Consider the following 24804-nt stretch of genomic DNA (forward strand, 5'->3'; position numbering starts at 1 on the left):
TTGAAAAAAAAAAAAAACGGGCTTCTCTGGTGGCGCAGTGGTTAAGAATCCGCCTGCCAATGCAGGTTACATGGGTTCGAGTCCCGGTTCCGGAAGATCCCACGTGCTGCGGAGCAACTAAGCCCATGCACCACAACTACTGCAGCCCGCACACCTAGATCCCGTGCTCCGCAGCAAGAGAAGCCACCAGCAATGAGAAGCCTGTGCACAGCAACGAAGAGTAGCCTCCACTGGCCACAACTAGAGAAAGCCCATGCGCAGGAACAAAGACCCAATGCAGCCAATAAATAAATAAATAAATAAATTTATTAAAAAAAAAAAAAGCAAATGGCATAATTCAGTCCAAGTTCAAAAGCCTGAGGACCATGGGACTGTGAGTATAAGTCCTGGTGTCCAAGGCCCGACAACCAGTAGCTCTGATGTCCAAGTGCTAGAGATAATTGACATCCCAGCTCAAAAAGAAGAGAGGGAATCCACCCTTTCTTCACCTTCTTATTCCATCTGGGCCCCCAATGGATTGGATGATGCCCACCCACATTGGTGAGGGTTGATCTCTTCACTTGTCCCTGAATCAAATGCTAATCTCTTTCAGAAACACCCTCACAGACACACCCAGAAATAATGTTTTACCAGTTATCTGGCCATCCCTTACAACAGTCAAGTCGATATATAACATTAACCATCACACCTACCTTTACGAGGTCATGAGAGTGCCATCATATACACAGGCACCAACTTAGCAATGAAGAAGAGGGAAAGGAAATAACTCTGGAAGGCTGATAATTTATCTAAAAGAGACTGTTTTAAATGAAAAAGAAAATTTTAACCAGAAAAATACTAAGTTAACTTTAATTAAGAAGTTTAAGTTATAGTTTCCATACTCATATGATAGAGGCTTAAAAGCAATAAAGATAAATAAAGAACCTTCACAGTTTCTGGTATACATAAGTGTCTGTTAAATATTAACCTCAAAGCCTAGGGAATACGTGGAAAAGATATGAACTACAAAAGATGGCAGTGAGGATGGACAGAAGAATATTCAAGAATCCAATTGGATGTAGACAATATAGGAAAAAAGAAACCTGTGTTTCAAGTTTCATGTTTGAATGCCTTACTTGACAGTGGTACTATTCACTGATATGTGCCCTGGCCTCTTTCTGAGCTCACCATTGAGTGGTGGAGCTAATAACTATGAATCTTCTAACGATGTGATAGGAAGCAAGTAGGAAAGGCAAATAGCCTCCCTTTCCCCACCAAATTTACCATCCCCTTCAGGGGTGAATCCTGGTCTCATGCGGATGTTACTTCCTCCAGCAAATGCTGACCTAAGCTGGACTCCGTAGCTCATCTGTGAAAAATCTGGGATAAGGTTTCAATAATGACTTGGGTATAACAAGAAATAAACTAGAAAACCTAACCTATAAGAGATAAGTCCCTTTCCAGAGCCTGCAGAACCCAGCGCATTCTGGGTCCTATAGTGGGTACCAACTTGGTGATCCTTCTCACTCCCTGCTAAAAGAATAAAAAGTTCGGGAATTCCCTGGTGGTCCAGTGGTTAGGACTCAGCCCTGTCACTGCGGGGGCCCGGGTTCAATCCCTGGTCGGGAACTAAGATCCCACAAGCCGTGCAGTGCAGCCAAAAAATCAGGAAATAAAATAAATTAAAAATAATAAAAAAACAAAATATAGGGGCTTTGCTCGTGGCACAGTTGTTAAGAATCTGCCTGCCGATGCAGGGGACACAGGCTCGAGCCCTGGTCCAGGAGGATCCCACAGGCCGTGGAGCAGCTAAGCCCGTGAGCCACAACTACTGAGCCTGCACGCTAGAGCCCTCAAGCCACAACTACTGAGCCCACGTGCCACAACTACTGAAGCCCACGCGCCTAGAGCCCATGCTCCACAACAAGAGAAGCCACCACAATGAGAAGCCTGTGCACCACAACGAAAGGGAGCCCCTGCTCGTCGCAACTAGAGAAAGCGCACACACAGCAACGAAGACCCAACACAGCCAAAAATAAATAAATAAAAATAAATAAACTGCAAAATGTCATTTAAAAAATAATAAAATAAAATAAATAAAGTTCATGCCTAAATATCTACTCTTTTTGAAATCTCAAAATCCCTCTCCTATCTGCTGCAGGTTTGCCATCCATGTACTGACTTCCACTGAGAACAGACTACTTGCCTTTATAACAATAATGAGAGGGACTTCCTGGTGGTCCAGCAGTTAAAACTCAGCACTTCCACTGCAGGGGGTGTGGGTTCGATCCCTGGTCGGGGAACTAAGACCCCACTGCCACGCAGTGCAGCCAAAAAGTAGGAAAAAAAAAAAAACAATAATGAGGGATCTTACCCCACTGGGATGTATCTCACTTCATGGTCTCAGCCAACAAATTATGTCAAAATATATCACAATCCACCTTTCATCTCTACAAGACATACATGCACATAATACTGAAGAACAGGAATAGTTTCCTTGCAGTTTGCTGATTCAAAGCAGAGGACAGGGAAGATAACTTTGACAGGCATGTTAAGAATGGCAAGACACAAAGACCTGAAGTAATAAATTAGGTAAGAAACAAACCAAGTCCATGAAGGAAAACTGTATCTAATTTGGAAACAGAACAAGATGCTTACTAAGAGTGTCAAGTTGAATGAGCTATCCAGGTTTCTTGTTTAAGATCAAGTAAACTAGAGTCCTTACACACTAAACAAGAGGAGGAGGAGTAGGTATGTGTGGTGGTGCACCTCTGAATCTTGCTTCCACATCTTCCCAGAAGCCCAGCTGCGGTCTGAGAACACAAAGAGAACTTCACAGTGAAGTTATATGAGGTTGATCTGTGCCCTCTTCATCTTCTCTGCCTCCACACAAGCATTACAGTTTGATAGCCCCACAGATTTTGAGTGCCTGAAATTACAGACAATGACTTCATTCAAGTTGATTCCATGAACAGAAACGAATTCCACCACGTTTGCATTAGACAGCAATCATCTTAACTGTGTAATGTCATTTGACCTAAATTTTCTAGTATAGCGGTCTATCATTTAACCAAAAGATAATTTAGGTTAAGGTGCCCCCTAGAGGCAGCTGGAAAAACACTAAAACTGTCTAGAAATAAGAGAAAGTCCAAATAAAATGTTAGTAAACAGAAAATGCAGAAATGGACAATAGAATCCTTACATTTTACATATTTCCTGTTTTCAGAACAAAGAATGGAGAGATCCCTAATCATCTGTTTTACATAAATATTTACCCCAGTTGCTGAGATACCATTTTTTAAAAATCCTGTCCCCCCAAAAAATGATCTTCTGGTAAGTTGGTATCACTCAGTAATTCAACGACAAATGAGATGGCAGAGCATAAAGGAAGACAACAGACAATCAGAAGAGTTGATTTTCCCAGAAATAAATATCGATTTCTAAATGCATGTTTGCTTTAACAAGCTGCATACTGGTGTGACTTTTTGATATTGTTGTTACAGTTTTTAAAGTTCTGTTTTTATATCATTAAGAAACCTTTTGTGTGTCACTTCACTATACCCACTGATCCGATTTAAAAATGGCTTTTAATCAAGAAAAACAGGGAGGTGTTGATGCTTCGATTTTTGTGGCATGCATAATGCAGCTGGAATTTTCCATCCCCAAGTAAGAATCCAGTGCAATCCTCATTCCCTGATGAGAGTTCCAAAGGAAGGAAAAGGACCAGTTTAATGATTGCTGAAGGCAGTGGGCCTGCAATACCATGGACTACAATTTAGAGCAAGAAGTTGCCTGCAGAGGAAAATGGGCCTGGTTCAATTGCAATTATTGATACTTCCAATCAACAGCATTTTCGTTTGTGAAAAAAAATTAATGCCAGGTATAAAAGAGGAGTTCAAAGGCTCAAACTGAAATTTAAAAATGGTTTAGGGAAAGCAGCATAAAGCTGATTTGAAGATGATAAATATTTAGAATTTAGAAAAAATAAGCCTCAGAGTTAATCAGTTGGGAGAAGGGACAGAGTTGGTAATTGACCATTTCTTGGGTAATGATTAATGTTTGTAAAACTGTAATCTACTAACTGGGAAATGTTCACTCCTTTCATAGCATAATGGTTTCCATCTTCTAAAAGAGATCTCTAAAATTAACCATCTAATGAACAACATTTCTTTAAAAATAAAAAATTCCTGCACATTAAAGTTCATATTCTATTGTGTTTCTACACAAGTATGTCCGACACCTCAATAAATTTTTAAGATCAATTGCTTACCTGCACAGTTTGTATATGTCAGGTGGTGTTCCATAACTAACACACATCACTTAGTGTGTTAAGTGATAAAAGACTTGCATGCAAAACAACCATGAATATTTAAAGATGAAAAGTACATCCCTATAATAATCGTTCAATTTAGATAACTTCAAATTACAAAGAACGTAAACTAATACAACTTGTTCTACGCTTTTAATACTTCTAGATGTAGCTCAAATTGGGATTTGATAGGGAATTCCTTGGCGGTCCAGTGGTTAAGACTCCATGTTTCCACTGGCGCGGCCAAAAAAATAAACAAACATTTTTTTAAAAAACGGATTTGATAGATGGCAAAAGCTTTCAGGCCTCACATTTTATCTGAGGCTGTGTTTAGTAGCCTAACTGTGAATTGTTTAAGTGGTACCTGGAAAGCCCATTCCAACTAAAGTTTTCTTTTTAATTTTCTGCCATTATCCCTGCAAACTCCCTATTCAGAAACTGCTACTCTGATTTCACAAAGGGTTTTAGGTAGTTTTCACTCATGCCAGATGTCAACTGCAGTTTAGCCAGGCACCCTGCTCCCTATCTTCTCATATCCGACCCAGGCTAATGGAGGAGTCTCCATTTCAAACACTGCCCATCACTGTGGTGAAGAGAATAAAGTTCTGGAGGGTCCCACAACTGGCTATTAAATGCCTTGATCTCAAAGTGATACGTATCATTTCTGATTACAACTCACTTGTCACATGGCCCTGCCCAACCACAAGAGAATCAGGAAAAGCAATCCTAACCAGGGGGAAAAATGGAAATATTTAAGAAATAGTGTTTATGACTCTCAGAGACATATCATCAGTTTTTTGCTATTACAAACAATGTTGCAAAGAATAACCTTGTATAACTATCATTTTGCAAGTATATCTGTAAAATTCCAGAAATGGAACTGTTGGACCAAAGGTTTTACCCATTTGTAATTTTGATAGATATTATCAAAGTTGCTTTAAATAGCAATCTCTACAATCCGTTTAAAATTGGACTTGTAGAATTTCAAATTATGCAGAATTTTTTTTATATTTTATTTTATTTTTTAACGTTTTTATCGGAGTATAATTGCTTTACAATGGTGTGTTAGTTTCTGTTTTATAACTAAGTGAATCAGTTACGCATATACATATATCCCCATATCTCTTCCCTCTTGCATCTCCCTCCCTCTCACCCTCCCTACCCCACCCCTCTAGGTGGTCACAAAGCACTGAGCTGATCTCCCTGTGCTATGAGACTGCTTCCCACTAGCTATCTATTTCACATTTGGTAGTGTATACATATATGTCCATGCCACTCTCTCACTTTGTCCCAGCTTACCCTTCCCCTTCCCCGTGTCCTCAAGTCCACTCTCTAGTAGGTCTGCGTCTTTATTCCCATCTTGCCCCTAGGTTCTTCATGACCAATTTTTTTTTTTTTTAGATTCCATATATATGTGTTAGCATATGGTATTTGTCTTTCTCTTTCTGACTTACTTCACTCTGTATGACAGACTCTAGGTCCATCCACCTCACTACAAATAACTCAATTTATGCATGAAATTTTTAGAATACCTCAGCTGAGTAAATCTCAATGGATTTATGAGATGTACACACAAATAGCTGTATTATGTGGCCATTTATGTTAAATGTCATCAGAGTACTGGAACTGACACTCTGAGTTAGAGTTGTCCCAAGCAGGGGGGATTACATCCAGTTAAAATGATTCATCAAGGTTTCACAAAGGAAGCACGTTTTAAATGGGGCCTTATGGATAAATCGTTCTCTACCTTTTCTCCTCTGATAGTCCTTTCCTCAAATCCCTATAGCTATTATGAACAAGCACTAGAGCCAGGGTGCCCGAGTTTAAATCCCAGCCCCACCACTGACTAGATTTACCTTCGGCAAAGTACTTAAACTCTTTGCTATCACTACATCCTCCCATAAAATCCTCCAGTGCTTTCTTTGGCAATCTTAAATCTTTGTTTTCTATGCCATCTTGTAACGGTAATCAATTATATAAATGACAGCAGCCAATCGCTGGCTTAACTACCTGCAGGGCAAGCAATAGTGACTTCATGGCCACCTCCCTCCTTGCTTGTGATTGCAAGAGGAATTATTTCACAGGCTTGAACTGACTAATGAATAAATGGTGGGAGTCATTTTGAGTGAAGGACTTCCAGTTCTGTAGAAACTATAAAACTGACTTTCCATCCCTTCCAAAATAAAATATTTAAATTGTAAAGTTCAGAATCGCAGCCTCTGAGCCATATATATGTATGGCTTTCAATAACTGTCAATAACTGTTGAGCTATCAATAACTTTACAGCTGATATCAAATAAGATGGCTGCATAGGGTAAAACGCTGAAGGTCTGTTAAAGCCTACGAGCTGATACATGTAATATCACTCAGGTAATTTGTTTTCTTCAAGTTAAGAACAATAAATGTCCTTTTATTTAAACTGATAGTTGGGTTTGCTACATCCTTCATTTTATATATACATAAATATATGTGTGTGTGTACATATATATAATATATATGCCTTTTTACTTTTTTTTTTTTTTTTTTTTGCGGTACGCGGGCCTCTCGCTGTTGTGGAGCACAGGCTCCGGACGCGCAGGCTCAGCGGCCATGGCTCACCATGCCAGCCGCTCTGCGGCATGTGGGATCCTCCCGGACCGGGGCACGAACCCGTGTCCGCTGCATCGGCAGGCGGACTCTCAACCACTGTGCCACCATGGAAGCCCTATGCCTTTTTAAAATATACACCTTTGTATGTTATGTTTTTCTCCAGCTTTACTGAAGTATGATTGACAAATAAAAATATGTATCTTTAGGTTGCAGAATGAGATGTTTTGATATACATAGATATTGTGAAGTGATTACCACAATCAAGCTAATTAACATATCCATCACCTCACATAATTACCCTTCCTTTTGTGATGAGAACAATTGATATCTACTCTCTTAGCAAATTTCAGGTATGTAATATATTAAGTACAGTCACCATACTATAACATTAGGTCTCCAGAGCTTATTCATCTTATTCATAATTTAAAGTTTGTACCCTTTCACCAATATCTCCCTTTTTCCCCCACCCCCCCAGGCCCTGGCAACCACCATTCTATTCTCTCTTATTATAAGTTCGACTTTTTTTTACATTCCACATAGAAGTGAAATTATACAGTATTTGTCTTTCTGTGTCTGGTTTGCTTCACTTAGCATAATGTCCTCCGGTTTCATCCACGTTGTTGCAAATGGCAGAATTTCCTTCTTTTTTTAGGCAGAATAATATTTCATTGTAGTACATATATATCACATTTTCTGTATGCATTTGTCCATCAATGAACACTTAAGTTGTTTCTATAGCTTGGCTATTGTGAATAATGCTGCAATGAACATGGGAGTGAAGATATCTCTTTGAGATAGTGATTTTATTTTCTTTGCATATATACCCAGAAGTGGGAGAGCTGGATCATATGAAAGATCTATTTTTAATTTTTTTGAGGAGCATCTATTCTGTTTTCCATAATGGCTGTATATATGTTTATTAATATGCTTCTCTTTTTGAGATTCTAAAAAAAAATTTGTTTAAGTCATTTAGTTTTTTTACTGACATATAGAAATATCTATCAAATTTCATAGATATGGAGCACATAAAATTACCCTTAAGCCTAGATTGACATGTAGAAATAATCACTTTAGTTTGGCATTATAATATCTGGGCTCATTAATAATATCAATACTCCAACTTCAGGTAATTTGGGATTTTTTTACCCCCAGTAAACATTATTACTCTTTTTTAGACTTCCTTTTTATTTATTTTCATGCTTATATCAGTCATAAAACAGAAAACACATCACTAATTTAAACAGGGAAAATTTAATATACAGAATTGTACACTGATATGTATTAGTTATCTATTGCTATGTGACAAATTATCCCAAAATTTAGCATCCTGAAATAATAGACATTTATTATTGTCTTAGTTGGTTCAGGCTGCTATAACAAAATATCACAGGCTGAGTAGCTCATAAACAGCAGAAATTTATTTCTCACAATTCTGGAGACTGGAAGTCTTAGACCAGGGTGCCAGCATGGATGGGTGAGGGCCCAATCTTCTGGGTCACAGACTTCTCTTTGTGTCCTCAGAGAATGGAAAGGGCTAGGGATCTCTTTGGAGCCTCTTTTATAAGAGCACTAATGCCATTCATGAAGCCTTTGCCCTCATAACCTAATTTCCTAATACCATCACCTAGGACATTTGGATTTTAACATATGAATTTGGGGGGGATACAACCATTCAGACCATAGTAATTATCTCACAGTTTCTGTGGGTCAGGAATCTGGGAGTGGCTCAGATGGGTGGTTCTGGTTCAGAATCTTTCATGAGGTTTGTTATTTTTGGTAAACTCATTTGAGGAAAAACAAACCCACAGAGTCTACAGAGGAGACAATGGTCAATGGTTGCTGCTTAGTTCCAGCCTCTCAAGCCCAAGTTCCACATAACTGACCTCCCTGCCATAATCAGCCCTGGAAGAAGTGAAGTTAATCCAGTCCTCACCCTCACCACTGTGTCCTCAGGGAGCAGCCCCATCCAACTGCTATGCCTTCCCCAGGACCCTCACTATTCTAATGAGCAAATGTTTGGCCACAAAGGAAAGTAAGAATTCTGTGAAAGGGACAATATCAGCTGAAATAAGTAGTATTTTTTCTCTCCTGAAGTCACTACCATAAAGCAAGATAAGAACTGAAGAGCAATGTGGAGGATTCACTGCATGGGCAGTCAATTATCATGGCCTTCTAGCAAGACCCCTATTGATTTACTGTTTAGGTTGAAAAAAATATTAATTATTTAAATAGAAGGTCAAAATCAACAATATAGTTTTGCACTGCCTGTGAAGAATGCTAGGAGTCTCAATGAATGTCTAAAGAAAACAGGAAAAGTTCTCATATAGGATTTTCAGGCAAAAAGGATCTAATTTGTAAAGCCACAACCAATTTGCATCACATTCAGGTAGGACTGAAGACAAGGCCACATTGGTGAAATCACAAGCTAAACCCACTGAAGAGGGTGAATTATACTTGGAAAGTTATTTCTGTTGACAAAAGTAGTCTTTCTGAAAGATAAAAAATGCTCTCAAGGAAAGACGTTATGAAAGAAGAAAAAGCCATGCCAGACAGAGTCATTCACAAGTTTCACTCTTTCGTCTGGCACCAATGTTACAGATGATTTAGAATAAAAACTTTTTCTGATATTATATGAAAGTTCAGCCTTAATATGGAAGACAAAAAAACTATTTGTGAAGATTGGTTCAGTCACCATTTTGTGCCAGTCGTTGAAGATTACTTTAGCAAAAGCAAGCACCGTTAATCCTCAGTGGCGCCCTGGCCATCAAGCATCCTTGAAGATATGGATTCTAGATCAGAATGGTGTTTATATGCATCTATCCATTCATTCACTCATTCTTTCAGTGACAAAAAATTTGTTGAGAACCCCCTAAATGCTATAAAAGGATTGGAAGATACATCAGTGAACAAGATATTGCCTCTGATCCCAATGCATGTGCAACAAACTACTGGAGGAAATAGACAAACAACAAGCTAATTACAATGCAGTGTGATTATACTGGGCTAGGAAAGTGATCATCAACCCTATTAAGCCCAACATCCCTTTCTATAATATTTTGTAATGCTCCCTTTACTATACTGAAATAAAATTTGCAGATAGTATAACCAATCTGCACACATATCTTTAAAAACGTTAATATATGCCTGAAATACAATTAATATAAAGAAGAAATAAGAGGGAAATACTTTATAATAAAATTAGATGTATTTAAATATGCAGATGTTTAGGCAAGACCACACTAGAAGATATTATGAATAAGGTGGGTGCCTGCATATTTCTACCCATGCTTAATGCTATGGACTGAATTGCATTCACCCCAAAATTCATATGTTGAAACTCTAACAGCAAAGTGACTGCACAGTATTGCAGTAAGGAAGCAATTAAGATTAAATGAGGTCGGTAGAGATTGGTTCAAGATGGTGGAATAGAAGGATGTGCTCTCACTCCCTCTTGCGAGAGCACCAGAATCACAAGTAACTGCTGAACAGTCAGCAACGGGAAGACACTGGAACTCACCAGAAAAGATACCCCACATCCAAAGACAAAGGAGAAGTCACAATGAAGATGGTAGGAGGGGCGCAATCACAATAAAATCAAATCCCATAACTGCTGGGTAGGTGACTCACAAACTGGAGAACACTTATACCACAGAAGTCCACCCACTGGAGTGAAGGTTCTGAGCCCCATGTCAGGCTTCCCAACCTGGGGGTCCAGCAACGGTAGGAGGAATTCCTAGAGAATCAGACTTTGAAGGCTAGCGGCATTTGATGGCACGAGTTCGACAAGACTGGGGGGAAACAGAGACTCCACTCTTGGGGGACACACACAAAGTAGTGTGCGTATCAGGAGCCAGGGGAAGGAGCAGTGACCCCATAGGAGACTGAACCAGACCTACCTGCTAGTGTTGGAGGGTCTCCTGCAGAGGCAGGGGGTGGCTGTGGCTCACCATGAGGACAAGGACACTGGCAGCAGAAGTTCTGGGAAGTACTCCTTGGTGTGAACCCTCCCAGAGTTTGCCATTAGCCCCACCAAAGAGCCCAGGTAGGCTGCAGTGTTGGGTTGCCTCAGGCCAAACAACCAACAGGGAGGGAACCCAGCCCCAGCCATTAGCAGACAAGCGGATTAAAGTTTTACTGAGCTCTGCCCACCACAGTAACAGCCAGCTCTACCCACCACCAGTTCCTCCCATCAGGAAACTTGCACAAGCCTCTCAGATAGCCTCAGCCACCACAGGAAAGACAGCATAAGCAAGAAGAACTACAATCCTGCAGCCTGTAGAACAAAAACCACATTCACAGAAAGATAGACAAGTTGAAAAGGCAGAGGGCTATGTACCAGATGAAGGAACAAGATAAAACCCTAGAAAAACAACTAAATGAAGCGAACATAGGCAACCTTCCAGAAAAAGAATTCAGAATAATGATAGTGAAGATGATCCAGGACCTCAGAAAAAGAATGGAGGCAAAGATCGAGAAGATGCAAGAAATGTTTAACAAAGATCTAGAAGAATTAAAGAAAAAAAAAAAAAACAGAGATGAACAATACAATAACTGAAATGAAAAATACACAAGAAGGAATCAACAGCAGAATAGCTTAGGCAGAAGAACGGATAAGTGACCTGGAAGACAGAATGGTGGAATTCACAGCTAGGGAACAGAATAAAGAAAAAAGAATGAAAAGAAATGAAGACTGCCTAAGAGACCTCTGGGACAACATTAAACTCAACAACATTCACATTATAGGGGTCCCAGAAGGGGACCCAGAAGGGGAAGAGAGAGAGAAAGGACCTGAGAAAATATTTGAAGAGATTATAGTTGAAAACTTCCCTAACATGGGAAAGGAAATAGCCACCCAAGTCCAGGAAGTGCACAGAGTCCCAGGCAGGATAAACCCAAGGAGAAACACACCGAGACACATAGTAATCCAATTCTCAAAACTTAAAGACAAAGAAAAATTATTAAAAGAAGCAAGGGAAAATGACAAATAACATACAAGGAAATTCCCATGAGGTTAACAGCTGATTTCTAAGCGGAAACTCTACAAGCCAGAAGGGAGTGGCATGACATATTTAAAGTGACAAAAGTGAAGGACGTAAAATCAAGATTACTCTACCCGGCAAGGATCTCATTCAGATTCGACGGAGAAATCAAAAGCTTTACAGACAAGCAAAAGCTAAGAGAATTCAGCACCACCAAACCAGCTCTACAACAAATACTAAAGGAACTTCTCTAAGTGGGAAACACAAGAGAAGAAAAGGACCTACAAAAACAAACCCAAAACAATTAAGAAAATGGTAAAAGGAACATACATACCCATAATTACCTTAAACGTGAATGGATTAAATACTCCAACCAAAAGACACAGGCTTGCTGAATGGATACAAAAATAAGACCCATCTATATGCTGTCTACAAGAGACCCACTACAAACCTAGGGACACATACAGACTGAAAGTGAGGGGATGGAAAAAGATATTCCATGCAAATGGAAATCAAAAGAAAGTTGGAGTAGCAATACTCATATCAGATAAAATAGACTTTAAGATAAAGATTGTTACAAGAGACAAGGAAGGATACTACATAATGATCAATGAATCAATCCAAGAAGATATTACAATTATAAATATATATGCACCCAACATAGGAGCACCTCAATACATAAGGCAACTGCTAACAGCTCTAAAAGAGGAAATCGACAGTAACACAATAATAGTGGGGAACTATAACACCTCACTTACACCAATGGACAGATCATCCAAACAGAAAATTAATAAGGAAACACAAGATTTAAATGACACAATAGACAAGACAGATTTAACTGATATTTATAGCACACTCCATCCAAAAACACCAGATTACATTTTCTTCTCCAGTGCACATGGAACATTCTCCAGGATAGATCACATCTCGGGTCACAAATCAAGCCTCAGTAAATTTAAGAATACTGAAATCATATCAATCATCTTTTCCGACCACAATGCTATGAGATTAGAAATGAATTACAGGGAAAAAAATGTAAAACACACAAAAACATGGAGGCGAAACAATACATTATTAATAACCAAGAGATCACTGAAGAAATCAAAGAGGAAATCAAAAAATACCTAGAGACAAATGACAATGAAAACACGACGATCCAAAACCTATGGGATGCAGCAAAAGCAGTTTTAGAGGGAACGTTATAGCTATACAAGCCTTCCTCAAGAAACAAGAAAAATCTCAAATAAACAAGGTAAGGTTCCTTTAGGTGTAAGGTGTATCTAACCCTACACCTAAAGCAACTAGAGAAAGAAGAACAAACAAAGCCCAAAGTTAGCAGAAGGAAAGAAATCATAAGATCAGAAGAGAAAAAAATGAAATCGAAACAAAGAAAACAATAGCAAAGATCAATAAAACTAAAAGCTGGTTCTTTGAGAAGATAAACAAAATTGATAAACCATTAGCCAGACTCATCAAGAAAAAGAGGGAGAGGGCTCAAGTCAAAAAAATTAGAAATGAAAAAGGAGAAGTTACAACAGACACCGCAGAAATACAAAGCATCCTAAGAGACTACTACAAGCAACTCTATGCCAATAAAATGGACAACCTGGAAGAAATGGACAAACTCTTGGAAAGGTATAACCTTCCAAGACTGAACCAGTAAGAAACAGAAAATGTGAACAGACCAATCACAAGTAATGAAATTGAAACTGTGATTAAAAATCTTCCAACAGACAAAAGTCCAGGACCGGAAGACTTCACAGGTGAATTCTATCAAACATTTAGAGAAGAGTTAACACCCATCCTTCTCAAACTCTTCCAAAAAATTGCGGAGGAAGGAACACTCCCAAACTCATTCTATGAGGCCACCATCACCCTGATACCACAACCAGACAAAGATAATACAAAAAAAGAAAATTACAGGCCAATATCACTGATGAATTTAGATGCAAAAATCCTCAACAAAATACTAGCAAACAGAATCCATCAACACATTAAAACGATCAATCACACACCATGATCAGTGGGATTTGTCCCAGGGATGCAAGAATTCTTCAATATATGCAAATCAATGAATGTGATACACCATATTAACAAACTGAAGAATAAAAACCATATGGTCATCTCAATAGATGCAGAAAAAGCTTTTGACAAAATTCAACACCCATTTATGATAAAAACTCTCCAGAAAGTGGGCATAGAGAGAACCTACCTCAACATAATGAAGGCCATATATGATAAACCCACAGCAAACATCATTCTCAATGGTAAAAAACTGAAAACATCTCCTCTAAGATCAGGAACAAGACAAGGATGTCCACTCTCACCACTATTATCCAATATAGTTTTGGAAGTCCTAGCCACGGCAATCAGAGAAGAAAAAGAAATAAAAGGAATACAGATTGGAAAAGAAGAAGTAAAACTGTCACTGTTTGTAAATGACATGACACTATGCATAAAGACTCCTAAAGATGCCACCAGAAAACTACTAGAGCTAATCAATGAATGTGGTAAAGTTGCAGGATACAAAATTAATGCACAGAAATCTCTTGCATTCCTATACACTAATGATAAATAATCTGAAAGAGAAATTAAGGAAACATTCCCATTTACCACTGCAAGAAAAAGAACAAAATACCTAGGAAAAAACCTACCTAGGGAGACAAAAGACCTGTATGCAGAAAACTATAAGACACTGATGAACGAAATACCAACAGATGGAGAGACATACCATGTTCTTCGGTTGGAAGAATCAATATTGTGAAAATGACTATACTACCCAAAGCAATCTACAGATTCAATGCAATCCCTATCAAATTACCAATGGCATTTTTTATGGAACTAGAACAAAAAATCTTAATATTTGTATGGAGACACAAAAGACCCCGAATAGCCAAAGCAGTCTTGAGGGAAAGAAACGGAACTGGAGGAATCAGACTCCCTGACATCAGACTATACTACAAAGCTACAGTAATCAAGACAATATGGTACTGGCACAAAAACAGAAACATAGATCAATGGAACAAGATAGAAAGCCCAGAGATAAACCCACGCACCTATGGTCAACTAATCTATGACAAAGGAGGCAAGAATATACAATGGGGAAAAGACAGTCGCTTCAATAAGTGGTGCTGGGAGAACTGGACAGCTACATGTAAAAGAATGAAATTAGAACACTCCCTAACACCATACACAAAAATAAACTCAAAATGGATTAGAGACCTAAATGCAAGACCGGACACTAGAAAACTCTTAGAGGAAAACATAGGAAGAACACTCTTTGGCATAAATCACAGCAAGATCTTTTTTGATCCACCTCCTATAGAAATGGAAATAAAAACAAAAATAAACAAATGGGACCTAATGAAACTTAAAAGCTTGTGCACAGCAAAGGAAACCATAAACAAGACGAAAAGACAACCCTCAGAATGGGAGCAAATATTTGCTAATGAATCAACAGGCAAAGGATTAATCTCCAAAATATATAAACAGTCATGCAGCTCAATATTAAAACAACAAACAATCTAATCAGAAAATGAGCAGAAGACCTAAATAGACATTTCTCCAAAAAAGACATACAGATGGCCAAGAAGCACATGAAAAGCTGCTCAACATCACTAATTATTAGAGAAATGCAAATCAAAACTACAATGAGGTATCACCTCACACCGGTTAGAATGGGCATCATCTACAAACAATAAAAGAGGGTGTGGAGAAAAGGGAACCCTCTTGCACTGTTGGTGGGAATGTAAATTGATACAGCCAGTATGGAGAACACTATGGAGCTTCCTTAACAAACTAAAATTAGAATTATCATATGACTCAGCAACCCCACTACTGGGCATATACCCAAGAAAAACATAGTTCAAAAAGACACATGCACCCCAGTGTTCATTGCTGCGCTATTTACAATAGCCAGGTCATGGAATCAACCTAAATGCCCATCGGCAGACAAATGGATAAAGAAGATGTGGGACATATATACAATGGAATATTACTCAGCCATAAAAAGGAAGGAAACTGGGTCACTTGTAGAGACATGGATGCATCTAGAGACTGTCATACAGAGTGATGTAAGTCAGAAAGACAAAAACAAATATCGTATATTAACGCATATATGTGAAACCTAGAAAAACGGTACATTTGAACCATTTGCAGGGCAGAAATAGAGACACAGATGCAGAGGACAAACGTATGGACACCAAGGGGGGAAAGCGGCGGGAGGGTGAGGTGGTGGTGTCATAAATTGGGAGATTGGGATGGACATGTATACACTGATGTGTATAAAATGGATGACTAATAAGAACCTGCTATATAAAAAAATTTAAAAATTAAAAAAAATTTAAAAACAGATGAATGCAAAAAACAAAAACAAAAACCAAAAAAGAAGGCAGCTATCTGCCAGCCAGGAAGTCCTCACCAGAAACCAAATCTTGGACTTTTCAGCCTCCAGAGCTGTGGGAAATAAATAAACCCAGTCTATGGTATTTTGTTATGGTATTCTGAACTAATACACTTAGAATCACCGCGAAGGAGACAGCTACATGTGCAGACTGATCCGGTATGCTGTATTGGCCTCAAAAACCACAAACATCATTGCAGTCAGTAATATGATTTTCTGAAATGGTTTCCTTTTCCCTGAGGAAAGTTCCAAACAAAAAACAGCATTATCTTCACTAGATTTACTTAGCAATTGCATTCTTAGAAAATACACAGTTTTATCTCAGTGATGCAAAAACTACATTGAGTTTATATGTAAAATGAGTTTTATTCTAGACAAGGTATGATAAACATTTTTAACTATGCAAATGTTCGGCAGGACATTCAAAAGCCCTACAAATGCAGGACAATTCTTCATTGTGTGAGATTGTCCCTTATGCCAACATACCAATCTCCCTCACAAAAAATTCCAGTAACATGTCATTGTGAAACAACAACACAAAATCTTCATTAATTTCAATCTGTCCCCCAGGAGGCAATACTGTCCCCACTGAGAACCACCATTCCAGGGTTTAGAAAGAGGGGAATCCAACACACAGCCATAGGGCTGTAGGAAAGACTAATGCAGAAAGTCACACCAGTTAATTGAGCCAGTAGAAATTGAAGGTGACTGCACAGGGCCAGTGGTGAGAAGGGTTGAAGATGAAAGAGGGCATAGCATATCCAGGACGCTGCAGACATAACAGTATGGCTGGGACATTAAGTCACATTAATATTTACTCTGTCAAACAGACTCACAGGGACTTCCCTGGTGGTGCAGGGGTTGGGACTTCACGCTCCCAATGTAGGGGGCCTGGGTTCGATCCTTGGTCAAGGAAGTAGATCCCACATGCATGCCACAACTAGAGTTCACATGCCACAACTAAGGAGCCCGTGTGCCACAACTAAGGAGCCCTCAAGCCACAACTAAGTAGCCCTCAAGCCACAACTAAAGGAGCCCACCTGCCACAACTAAGACCCGGCACAACCAAACAAATATAAATAAATAAATATTTTTAAAAAAAGACTCACAGACATAGAGAACAGATTTGTAGTTGCCAACAGGGAGGGGGAGTGTGGAAAGGATGGATTGGGAGTTTGGGGTTAGCAGATGCAGACTATTATATATAGAATGGATAGACAACAAGGTCCTACTGTATAGCACAGGGAACTATAAACCATAATGGAGAAGAATATAAAAAAGAATATATGTATATGTGTATATATATATATATATATATATATATATATATATATATATGTAACAGTCATTTTGGTGTAGAGCAGAAATTAACACAACATTCTACATCAACTATACTTCAATAAAAAATATTTACTCTGCTGCTAAAAACATGAAGAAAAAGAATTAAGCCTAAAAAATCCTGTTGAAATGGTACTTAAAGAATAGGTTTCTGCCTGCCTTCCAAAAGTTTTTAGACACTACTATTAAGCAAGTATTGTACAATTCTCAACTTAAAATTTTCATCAGAGGACATCAACAAGAAACTGAGCTTTCAGGTTTAGAAACTGAGCTTCTCATTAAAGAGCAAAGAGTGGCAAATCAAAGGTAATATTAGCATCTTTCTTCCTATCTCAGTTGACATTAGATTAAACACCTCTCTCACCTCTGGCGTAAGGGTTCTCGGCCCTTCTCATCAAAGCTGCTTTCTGAGCATCAGACTGTAACAAGAGGTCACAAGCTGGCAACTTTGCTGCATCTGACCCACCGGCAGGTTTGTATTCCCCACAGTGTTACCTACTATGTGGATTTTTAAAGTTTTAATTAGTTACCAGCGCACAAAAATCTGGATTTTCAGCTTCTCTGGGGTTAACAGAAGAACTGGCAATAGCAGGTCTGCATGGCCCCATGTCAACAGTAGCTAGAGCTGAGGAAGGGCTGGCCAGGGCATGTGTGCTCTAGTTTTCTATTCCCTCATTCCTTCTGATATCCAACACCTAGGTCTGCTTTCAGTTATCATTTGTCATTGGACTAGGTAGTGTTTTCCTTATGCCTGGCGTAGTGGGTTGAATGACAACCCCCAGAAAGAAATTTCCACGTCCTAATTCCCAGAACCTGTGAATTATCCTCTTTGGAGAAAGGGGCTTTACAGATGTCATTTAAGTTAAGGATCTCAAGATAAAGAGACATACTGGATTATCCAGGCGGGCCCTAAATCCAATCATAAGTGTCTTTTTAAGAGAGAGACACACAGGGGAGACAAGACAGAAGAGGAGAAAACAGACACACAGAGGAGAAGGCAATGTGAAGACAGAGGCAGAGATTGGAAAGATGTGGCCACAAACCCATGAAGCCAAGGAACACTGAGAGCCACCAAAAGCTGGAAGAGGCAAGGAAGGATTCTCCTCTAGAGCCTTCAGAGGGACTGAAGCCCTGCTGACATCTTGATTTCAGACTTGTGGCCTCCAGATCTGTGAGAGACTGCATTTCTGTTGTTTTAAGCCACTCAATTTGTGGTATTTTGTTATGGCAGCCCTAAGATGTTTCAGAGGTAATGGAAAATTCAGAGCTAATGGCAAAGAATGTGGCTTGCAAACACATAATTAAAGTAAAAAATACAGCTAAAATCTCCAAAAGAATGACTTAGTAAGACAAAAGAAAAAAAAAAAAAGGAAGAGATGAGACCCAAGTGCTAACATAAGGAACACCCATTATTAAGAAGAGTTAGGAAGAGAATGAGGATACAGCCAAGGATTTGCGAAGCAAAAGAACATGGTCATTTTTGTTGAGTGCTGACCCAGTACAAAATGAGGAGGAAAACATGGTGTAAATGAGTTCAAGTGTGTTAAAAGTGTTCAAGATACACAAATCACTCATTTCAGAAATATCTACCCAAAGAAAAAAATGCTAGAAATGTCTGGAAATGGAAATAGTTTCACTGGATGAGCAGTGTGTTTGCTTTGGCTTCTTGTTTCTGTTTTCGGTTTTCTTTTTCTTTTCTAAAATATAAGGAAGATATGATTGAAGGGAAAAGGGAAATTTTACTCTCTATTCTACATTTTATTCTCAGAGTTTGAGACAAATATTAGAAAATTTAGGACTAATCATTGAATTGTGATTATTAAAACAATGGATTTTATTAAATCTTTCAAATCACTGTGATATAGTTGATGCAATTGCTAATAGTAGTTAGCAGCAAAGTAAATATTACAAACTAAAATTGACTGTAAGTATCATTATTTACCAATCCAGCATTAGATATTATTTATCTATTACATTACAAAAGATATTCAGAGGAAGTTAATGAGCTGCATAATTATTTACTTATTATTTATAATTAGTGGGATACTCACACAGTATAAAGAAATATGATGTCCTATGTTCCTCAAGACAGAAAATACTATGGGAGGGTTTGGAAAGGAACTGTCACCTCTACCTAGTACTGCAATTATACAAGTACATGAATTTCTGAATCATAATTTAGTAATTACACAGATTAAATTTAACTTAGATAGCAATACATAATGTATATTTGATATCAATAATAATAGCTAATATCTAGTAAGTGTTCACTGTGTGTTAGGCCTTACACAAATTAATTCATTTAATTCCTCATGATAATCCTGATAGGTGGGTACAATTATCATTCCTATTTTACAGATGAGGAAATTAAAGCACAAAGAGATAGAGTATACTACCTAAATCACACAGCTAGAGAGAGTGTTATGGTCTGCATTAAACCTATGCTCTGGCTCCAGAGTCTGCACTGGCAACCAAAAAAGATCTAAAATGCAAATCTTAAATGAAAATATAATAATTTTCATTTATTCAAATAGAACAGCTATGTATTGATCCAGGCACTGGAATTTTAATATTAGCTTGTATAATTAACTGACTGGGTCATCAGAATTAACATATGCATCAAATTTAGGATACACTAAATAAAATCACAGTTGCTTTAATGTGTTTATGATTCATTATTCTTTTTTCAAAATGTTGACAACTCACCTGACTTTTATCTGAAAAGCCAAGAAGAGTTTCAAAGGAATAGACCCTCTTTATAACATGGTTTATTAAGACATGTTTACGTAGACTACATCTCTTAATGTCCAGCAATGACATACTGTCAGAAGTTACTATACATCCATTGCTGACAACAGACATTAGTGTATAAGTCCATCCAAATACACACAAACACACATGAATACAGATCTATGCTCTTGAGCAGTTAGTATAACACATAAATGTATTTCTCATGGAAAAAAATACAGTGTGCGTGGAAATGCTTCTGCTGTATTTGATGGGATTTACTTTTTCAATACTTATTTACTTATTTCTTTACCTTTGGCTGCATTGGGTCTTCACTGATGGGCGCCGGCTTTCTCTAGTTGTGGTGATCAGGGGCTACACTTCGTTGTGGTGCGCAGGCTTCTTATTGTGGTGGCTTCGTGGGCTCTAGAACGCAGGCTCAGTAGTTGTGGCACACGGGCTTAGTTGCTCCGCGGCATGTGCGATCTTCCCAGATGAGGGCTCTAACCCGTGTTCCCTGCATTGGCAGGCGGATTCGCAACCACTGCGCCACCAGGGAAGTCCCTGATGGGATTTAAATTCTGCCAAGTGACAGCCGTTCACAGTTCAAGAGACTCATGGTTTCAGCTAAGGGCAGAATTTGGCTCCATGTATTTTAAATAGCATCCTGAGGGAGTATTGTCCTTGTAAATGTACAGTGTGAGAGCAATTCTAAGTTCATAATTGGATCTGGCATGTAGTGATCCATTACCATCCTCTGAAAGCAGGCATCTGCTACTTAATTTTTAAGGGCCATGACAAAACTGATTACAAAATCGTGAACATTAATACAATAGCTTTATCAAACATTCAAATAATTGCAATCACTAAAATTAAGGCGACAGTTAATAGCAATTAGCAGTGAAATAAATACTCAAACAGAAAACGTGAAGGAAACATCACAGTTTGTCGGAACAATTAGTTGCCAGGTCCTGTGGGTTCTGCCCTCGTTACCTCTGTCACACTCTTGCTCCCTCTCCATTCCCTCTGCCACCTCTCCACTCAGAGTCCAGGGCCTCTGGAAGAGTGCCTCATAACTTCTGCAACAATACACAGCCTACATCTTTCCTTCTTGCAATCCATTTATAGCACAATCCCCAGAAAACTTCCAGAACCACACTGCTCCAATTATATCAGTCTCCTACACAAAACTCTTACAGGACCCCATTGCTGGCAGAATGAATGCCATGTTCTCCTGTCTATCATACATGCACTCTGTGGACTGGCCCTAATAGAAATACCAACCACGTTTTCCACATTTGCTCTTCCCTGATCGTTTCAGCAAAACAACTTTCCTCTTCTCCACATACGCTCTAAGCTTTCCATCTCTAGAGCTTTGCGTATAACACCTCACTACTTAGAATCTTTTCTTCTTCATCTCTAACGTTCCCCCTCAGTATACACCCAACTCAGATTTAACCTCCTCCTTGCAGACTTCCTTGATCTCACTATATACTACTAACCTCTGCCTCTGAACACTCAGTTTTACATCTCCCTTCTCTGTGAAAGTTTGCTATTGTCTATCTTGTATTCTAGTTATAGTGGGCCCTCCCTATCAGTGGGTTCGGCATCCAGGGATTCAACCAGTTGCAGATGCACAGTTGGTTGAATCCGGGGACACAGAACATGCTGATATGGAGGACCCACTGAACAAGAAAAACTGGGGAAATCTGAGTAAGATCAGTGGGTTGTATCAATGTCGGTACCCTGGCTGTGATATTATACTGTAGTTTTGCAAGAAGTTACACTGGGGAAAACATGGGGAAAAGGTACAAAGGATCTTCCTCTACTATATATTTCAACTATACGTTCAATATGAATCAACAATTATCTCAAAATAAAACATTCAATTAAAAAACTAACACCCAGGGTAGATCCCAGAGAGTAAGGATGGGATTAGTGTTTTCAGTTTCTCCACATAGCAAAGGCTTGAACCTGCTCTCGCCATATCGCACCTCTGATGTAGTGGAACCTCAGAGAGAGATCATTCTGTGAGTTGCCTGAAAGGAATGGGCACCAGGAGATGTGGCCTTGGACACCTGGGCATGAATCACTTGTGACGCAGAGATTCACTCAGTCTGCCTGGTTTGAGGAGCTGTCTACTTCAGATTAAAAGCTGATGTGAGGGTAAACAGTATACAGGAATTCCCTACACCATCTTTGCAGCAGTAGTGAGTTGAACAGTATCCCCCCAAGAAATCATGTCCACCAAGAACCTCAGAATATGACCTAATTTGGAAAACAAGTCCCTCACCTTGTTCAGATTCTGTTCAAGTGGTAGAATGAAAGACTTTGTAAATGAGAAGAAAGGAACAATCCTGTACCATTTGAAAGGAGTACTGTGTGAATTGCACATTTTGCAATACTTTATCTCTCTTTCCCTCCTTCCTTCTCTCCCTATCTCTGTCAGAAATTTTGTGATTGCCATAAATTAATAATACATTTATTTAATCTTTAAACTATGCAGAAGGAAAAGAATACACTTCCAGAATTAGCCTTACCTTGGCCATAACCCAGGTTCTCTATTTTTCATTTGCAAATCATTTCTATTTAAAGAATGTTCCCAATAAAGAAATATGTCACTTACTCCCTTGTGCTGATCCTGATCTCCTTAAAAGCAGGGAGGGTATCACTCCTAATGACTAGATCCAAACTCTTAATCAAAAAGGTCTGTGAACCTCTGAAACTGTGTGAAGTTTTGAATGAATGTGCACTTTTCCTGTAAGAAGTTCTGTAACTTTCATCATATTCTCAAAGATTTTAAACCAAGACACTCAAGCAGTTTGGAAGCACATACTACAAGCTTAATTTATGTTTGCTGAACAAACTACTTAATTTATTTATATATTCTGTCAACGTCCTCCAGCCAAAGAACCACTGGAAACACAGGTGTAGTTGAACAAGTTGGGTTTAGTCCTTGGTGCAGAGAGGAAGAATATACACCATGAGGAATCATAAGTCATCTCAGGAAGACAGTAGTAGAAAGAACCAATTACAGGATTTGGAATTTGATTCAGTGACTTGGGGGAGAGTCTATGATTAAGTCTCTCCAACAATCTTATCTATGGGAAAGAGAACAGCACAAGGATAAAGCGGTAATTAGTAAAGAAGTAGCAGTCACTCATTTTGGCTATGACAGGGGTGTTTCATGGATATTTTGTGGGTGACAGAGTGACCTTGTTTATGTCTGTGCTGAGACAAAATTATGAAGTAGCGTTGCTCTCTCTCATTTTTTCATGATCTCAGAGTAATCTGGTCTGAGGTTGTGTTCTGTGAGATAATTTATGTCTCATAGGAGAATAATACAGCCTAGCTGTGAGTGCCAGACCAGCTTCTGAATGTCAGGGGCTGTTCTGTTTTCCTTTCTCAATTCCTAATAATGTAAAGACTTCTACAATGTCAAGTAACTCAGTAAGCTGTTGGTAAAGCTTAAGAATTTACTGGGCTAACATTACTGCTGGAATCTAAAATAGAGAATTATATCTATAATAAAATATACATTAGATTTTATATACACATAATGAATTTACATCCACACAAATAGGCATTTTAATCAGTATTTCTTCTTATACATTTCACAAATAGTTTCCTTTGGAAGGTCCATCAAGAAGTGGTTTTATTAACCACTACATAAAGTTTTACTATGTAAAGCTAGACCTTTTATGGGTGTGAAATTTAAAAAAAAAATGTAAGGGCAAAATAGGCATCTCATTACACATATCTTTTAAAAGCCCTTTTTTCAAATTAATAAACAAGAGTATATTGGAAAGTCCATGAATTTATATGTTTATATTTTCATTTTGTGATAATCTAAAGAAAAACAATGGTATTAAAAGTTTGGATGACTATCTCATCACTAAGTACTACCAGGTGATATCTGTCCTCTTGTGTATCTCTAAAAGTAGAATCTTTTTTGTTCCAAGTGAAACCAGATGACACCACAGGGCACTGTGATACTGAACCAGTACTAGCTGAACCAGAAGAAAATGGTTGGGAGAATTGAGTTCATCACATAGCATATAGGCACACAATGATACAGGTACAAGAAACTCCAAAGGACCTGCATCTAGCTCAGGGAATAGCAGATTGTAGGCACTTCACAAAATCTGAAGAGGAGGGAGGAAGGAAGGAGAAATTTGCTAGAATGTGAACAGAGATGGTGTTGGGTGATAGGACTAATTAGAGACTGCTGTTTTAACTACTTTATCTTTCTTTTTAACAGAGCTTAAATTTCCTTTAATAATCATATAAAATAAAATTATATAGTGAAAAATCTCCATATCATTGTTCAATATAATGCTACTGATGTGTTATTTTTATAATACTTGAGGCGCCTGATACTTTATAAAATGCTGTGAGACTTCTAGTTTCCAGTCTGACATGGAAAGAGCTTGGAAATTGTAATTCCCATCCTCACATCTAAAAAATATAAGAACTGAACA

The 24804-nt window shown here is 38.5% G+C and overlaps 1 protein-coding gene across 1 annotated transcript in view; it reads right to left on the reverse strand.

The window, feature by feature from the left end:
* The window catches only part of LOC309811057 (uncharacterized protein), a 155682-nt gene that overhangs the window by 79209 nt on the left and 51669 nt on the right, over positions 1-24804 (reverse strand). The gene's annotated exons all lie outside the window — the stretch shown is intronic.

Source organism: Mesoplodon mirus, assembly GCF_964341445.2.
Source record: "Mesoplodon mirus genome assembly, chromosome: 10".
Taxonomy (NCBI): Eukaryota; Metazoa; Chordata; class Mammalia; order Artiodactyla; family Ziphiidae; genus Mesoplodon; species Mesoplodon mirus.